This window comes from Temnothorax nylanderi, unplaced genomic scaffold (genome assembly GCF_030848795.1).
Source record: "Temnothorax nylanderi isolate EJ_2023f unplaced genomic scaffold, tnyl_v1.0 TNYL_tig1537_pilon, whole genome shotgun sequence".
Taxonomy (NCBI): Eukaryota; Metazoa; Arthropoda; class Insecta; order Hymenoptera; family Formicidae; genus Temnothorax; species Temnothorax nylanderi.
In genome coordinates, this window is record NW_027250595.1 from 1 (window position 1) to 5,955 (window position 5,955).

The following is a 5,955-nucleotide window of genomic DNA, read 5'->3' on the forward strand; positions in this document are numbered from 1 at the left end:
GATAAATACATTTTGTAAATAGTCTCGACTAAAAATATGGTATTCCATCTCTTTCCAAGATTATATTTCTAAATAATCTAAAATACAGAAGGCACTAAAATGTATAAGTGGCTAACATTATATTGTGGTAGAATTTCAAAAATTCTGTATAATTACATTAAAACAATAAAGATATTTATTAGTAAAATCTTATGGACAATATTTTGTCCATAAATATTGTCTTTGGAATATATCTAATATAAATATCGATGTTTGTATCTTTTTCATAATTATGTATATGTACATAAAAAAAGCATTAATCTATTCTTATGTAAGGTAAACAAAATATTAATAATATCAGTTTGCACAATGGTTAAAACTATCAGTTTGCTAACAGATTCTATTAGAATATTGCAGCAGATTAGTATCAGCTGAGTTTGCATTAAACTTGTTTTACTAGTAAAGCCTACCAAATATAATCTGACAACAGATTGCAGCCTGCTATCATATTCTATTAATAGATTATATATTTTTGCTGGTATTCTGCTGACAAAATTGATAGCAAACATTTTGCACTGTTTTTGATAAAGGCTATTTGGATTTCCATATTTCTGTTAAGCTATTTTATAATAAAAATATAAGCTTCTATAAAAGTTTCTTTTTTTATCAGATATTAATAGATATTATAATAAACATTTTATATTACAGGATATCTTGTAATTGTTACATAAATTGTTAGTGTTGACAATTGACAAATGATTATTGTAAGGTTTCGGACGGCTTGCAATTCAGTTATAACTATCAGATCTCTAATGTCATTAACGTCACTAATTACAATATGATTGGATGGATAAAAAAGTATGTTATTCTCACTTTCAACATTGCATGTTATTTAAAATTTCAAAAATGTTTACGCAAATATATTAACATTTTTTTAGGCTTGAAAAATATACTATAGATCTAAAAGTATAACAAATTATTGTTCTACATTTGCGCATTGTTGCGCACTCATCATTACGAAAAACTTATTTAATAATTTGTTTCGTATTTCATTTGTATATGTATCTTTAGTAATACTAACTTAACTTACATTTATAATATGGACGGCTTGAAAAAGGTAGTTGCTGATATAGAAATTACAGTAGATATTTTGTCTTACAAAATACTAACAAGGAAACCAACCCACGGAAGTGTCCCTCTCCGATTTTGATGAGCTTTTAGGGCCGGTCTACAATGGGTGTTGTAAGTCGTAAATCGTAAGAATTGGCCAATCACAGTTCATTATTCTTCGACCGCAAGGAGAATAATGGACTGTGATTGGTCAATTCTTACGACTTACAACACCTATTGTGGACCGGCCCTTAGACCTTTTAGTTGTTGTTCTCTAGATGAAAGTAAGAGACACGTATTTTTTTTATACGTGCCCATACGCATGTTTAGGGGGTAAAACACCTCTTTGAAAAAAATTGGTTTTTTTCTTTCAGGCTGAATATCTCCAAAACTATAAAAAATAGAAAAACATTTTTATACAAAAGTTGAATGGTTTGAAGAGCACTTTAGAATAATAACAAAATAAAAATTTCATTTTAATTTTTTAATTTTTTAAAGGGCCTGGCCAGTTTTTATATGGCGGGATGCCCCCAGCGATATCGGGCTGATTTTTACACATAAAGTACCTCATGACCCAACACTAAATTACCGTTCATACCAGCTTTTAGAACGTGGTTCACAGCATGTTTAAAAAAATATTGTTTTGAAAATTAAAATATTTTTTTTGGACACCCTATAGATGTCGGAATCAAATTAAACCATACTTGTTTGAACCTAAGGTAAACCCTCCTAAGGTATCCTATCCATATTTTTTTCAAGATCCTAGCTTTTCTCGTTCCGGAGAAAAAAAAACTTTTTGATTTTTTAATTTGACGTTATAACTCCGGAACCACGTTGTTCTAGAAGCTGGTATGAACAGTAATTTAGTGTCGGGTCATGAGGTACTTTGTGTGAAAATCAGCTCGATATCGCTAGGGGCATCCCGCCATAGGAAAAACCGGCTAGGTCCTTTTTATTAATAAATAAAGGTTTTAAATGAAGAGTACTTTAAAACAATGACAAAAAATTTTAAAATCCAAAACTATAAAATTTTTTTAAATCTTTTATAGTTTTGGATATTCGGCGCGAAAGAGAAAAGCCGATTTTTTTCAAAGGTATGTTCCACCCCTTAATCACGTGTATGAACATATAGACACGTATAAAAAAATACATGTCCCTTATTTTCATTTAGAGAATAACATGCTAAAAACTCATCAAAATCGAAGGGAGACACTTTCGTAGATTTCCTTGTGAGAATATTTCATATTCATCTTCTTTACACTGGAAAGATTATCATCAGGACTGATAACAATAGTACCCAACTGATTTGAATCGATGAAGCACCAGCCAATCGACATTTGAACATATCGTATCTAAAATAATAACATTTATAAATCATCAATATAATAATAAATAATAATAATGATAAAATTTATAAATTATAATGTTAGCAATTTTTAGTTGTTAATTTTAAGATAATTTTAATATAAAACAATTTTTGAACAATTACAAAGAAGAGAAGTATAAAAAATGAATACCTTGTTTCTTTGTCATTAACAATATTATTAAATTCAGCTTCCACTAATTGTCCGTCATAATATGTAATTAAATCCTCAAATGGATACTCAAAGCCTTGCTTGCATTCACATTTGTATCCACCTGTCTCAAATCCTCTCCCAAGAATAGGTACGCACTGTGGAAATTAAATATTAAAAACTTGTCATTAGTAAAACTATTAATACAAGTAAAATTAGACTAATTTAAAGAAAGTGTTTTGAAATTATAAAATATGAAAATAATCTTGCAATATTTAGAGTTTACATAAATAGATATTTCCGACATTATTATTCAATGCAATGGAATAATGCTGACTTACATATGATGTCTTTCTGTCACACTTGTGCGTATCCTTGAATGCGTTTGGTTGATAAAATTTATCATCGCATTGGTTTATATCTAGCTGAAGCATATCCATGGTAACAGCTACAACACCCCTGTAAGTGTCTTACTCTTAAATATAATCTTCCTTTTTATTATAAAACTGGTTTTGTGTCTCTACAGTGTTTCTCATATCAAATTTCTGACACATGCGCGAACACAGGCGTACACATACACATATGTATATACACATACATATGCTGTACGCCCGCACGCACAGTATAACCAGTATGTTCACTCAACCCTTTTTGTGGTTTGCGCCGATCCGTCTGTGCATCGCCATTATTTTGGGCGCAACCAATCAGAGGATTTTTATATGTGTGGTAGTGCAAAGTCGGTGTAACGTCACAAACGCTAAAGCTGGATGCACAATGACTACGTTTACACGGCCCGATTTACGCCAAAAGTTATAACATCGATGTTATAACTACTGACGTTAAATGCCGTGTAAACGCTCTTTTACGACGAAGTTACCACATCGATGTAATAACTTCGTCGTAAATCGAGCCGTGTAAACGTAGTCAATGAAAAACACAGGCAATAGGAACAGAATTTCCGACGCGTTGGATTTCTATTCTCTGTTGTCTGTATCTGACCAATCACAGTGATTTGATTTTAGCTGTGATTGGTTAGGTACAGGCAATAGAGAATAGAAATCCAACGCGTTTGATTGTGCATCCAGGTTTTTCATTGTGCATCCAGCTTAAGGGCCGATATCACAATTTCCGATTAACGTGATCCTCCGATTAAACTCACTCTGCATCTCTTTCTAACTGTCCCCCTAGAAAGAGACGAAGAGTGAGTTTAATCGGAAGATCACGTTAATCGGAGACTGTAATATCGGCCCTAAGGCTGATATTTCATTTGTCATACGACAAACTTTGTCGGGCGTACCGATTGGCTATAGATAGAAGATAGAGGATTTCTAGAAACTCGAGAACTTCTCTATCCTGCAGCCAATTAACATGGTTAAAAAATTTGTCGTAGGACATATGAAATATCAGCCTAAGGGCCGGTCTACAATGGGTGTTGTAAGTCGTAAGTCGAGAGAATTGGCCAATCACAGTTCATTATTCTTCGACCGCAAGGAGAATAATGGACTGTGATTGGTCAATTCTTACGACTCACGACTTACAACACCTATTGTAGACCGGCCCTAATGCTAGGTCTACAATGCGAGTCGTAAAGTCGTGAGTCGTAAGAAATTGACCAATCACAAGCGAATTTGAGGAGAATAATCGACTGTGATTAGTTAATTTCTTACGACTCATGACTTTACAACTCGTATTGTAGACCTAGCATAAGTGATTTTTGTATGTTTGAGGTAAAATATTGGAAAATCAGTGTGACGCTCAGAGACGCTTGTATATTGGAGACAATTTTGGATAATTTTGATAAGATTATAACCCTGAAAATGGAGCCTGTTTTAACCGTTGATACGCCGATGGTCCGCCCAAAATAATGGCGGAAAATCGGAAACCAATAGATCAAAGGTTCTGACAGAGAGTTAACATACTGGTTATACTGTGCTCGCACGTCCATACACACATGTACACATACATAGATACATACATATATGCGCGCGCGCGCATGCACACACGCACGCACGTACACACAAGGTGTTCTAAAATGGTACGGCCAAAAATTTAGGGAGATATTCCTCACACCAAAAGGATGAAAAAATGTTATATGAACACGGATGCAGAAACGCTTTTTTCAGGAGTTACGTTGAAAATACTGTTGACTGTATTACTTAATTATTACAAGAAACAATTTAGGATTAATCATTGTGGACGACAATGATTAATCAGTAGGTTTATTTACATTTGTTCTTAGTGACCTTGAGTACATTTCTGCCTGTCAGTAAAGTAATACAGTCAACAGTATTTTCAACGTAACTCCTGAAAAGAGCGTTTCTCATGTTTATATAACATTTTTCCATTCTTTCGGTGTGAGGAATATCTCCCTAAATTTTGGTCATACCTTTTTAGAACAACCATATACATATATATATGTATATATATTTAATTATATACAGGGTGTCTGAGACCACCCATCCACCCCTTTTCTTTCAAAAACTAAGCATTTTAGAGAAAAACGTTTTAGACAAAAATTGTATGGTTTTGAGGGTAACATGTGTCATTGATTTGACCTGCATCGTTAAGGTCAGGTCAAGAACACCTTCAGTTTCTTAAATGGAACCCCCTATTTTTTATTGCATATTCTTATAGCTTATGTAGAGAGCTTCCCTGGCGAAAATTAAGAAGCTTTATAAAGCGTTGACAACCGTTCAATGAGGGTTTTTTTGAGAGTTTATACGCTTTCAAACTTTATAAGAACGCTTACACAACGCCGTTGGATTTTGAACGCTTTCGGAACGCTTATAAAACGCTGTATATAACGTTTCATGAAAGTTCTGAAATGCTGAGGCAACGCTTTTCAGAGAACGCTCAGTAAACGCTGCGTGCAGAGAGTTTGCTGTCAGATTTTTCAAACGTTTAGCAAACGCTTTTCCCAACGCCGTAAGTCAAGCGTTTTCAATCCGTTTAGCAAACGCTCTTCCGATGGCGAATTGTAGAGGCGCAGTGAACGATTTGTAAGGCGTTAACGCAAACGGCTTGGAGACGCCCAAGAAACGCTTTTCCCGACTCCGTAACACAAGCGTTTTCCCTCCGTTCAGCAAACGTTCTTCTAACAATGCCGCTAGGCGGCGTATCTTTCTCGCATTTAAAATACATCCAGCCGCGTATATAAGCAGGCCCCCTGCGAAGCGAAAAGCAGATTTTAACATTTAACGCTCTTTACGCCGTTTCTTCTAACGACAAGAGTAAACGCCCGTTAAGCTCAATAGAGGCTGCACGCAGTTTTCAATGATGAAAGCAAACGCTTTCGACTTATCAGGGCTGCGTTCGAAAACGTCACCCGAGTGCACACGAGTATACTCCCTTC

At 34.5% G+C, this 5,955-nt stretch overlaps 1 long non-coding RNA gene across 1 annotated transcript; it reads right to left on the minus strand.

The window, feature by feature from the left end:
• Positions 1 to 622: 622 nt before the first annotated feature.
• Positions 623 to 3,455, minus strand: LOC139787418 (uncharacterized). The gene is made up of 3 exons (XR_011722637.1): positions 2,945 to 3,455; positions 2,607 to 2,761; positions 623 to 2,441 (listed from the first exon to the last, which is right to left on the minus strand). It is a non-coding gene; the product is annotated as an uncharacterized lncRNA (long non-coding RNA).
• Positions 3,456 to 5,955: the final 2,500 nt, after the last annotated feature.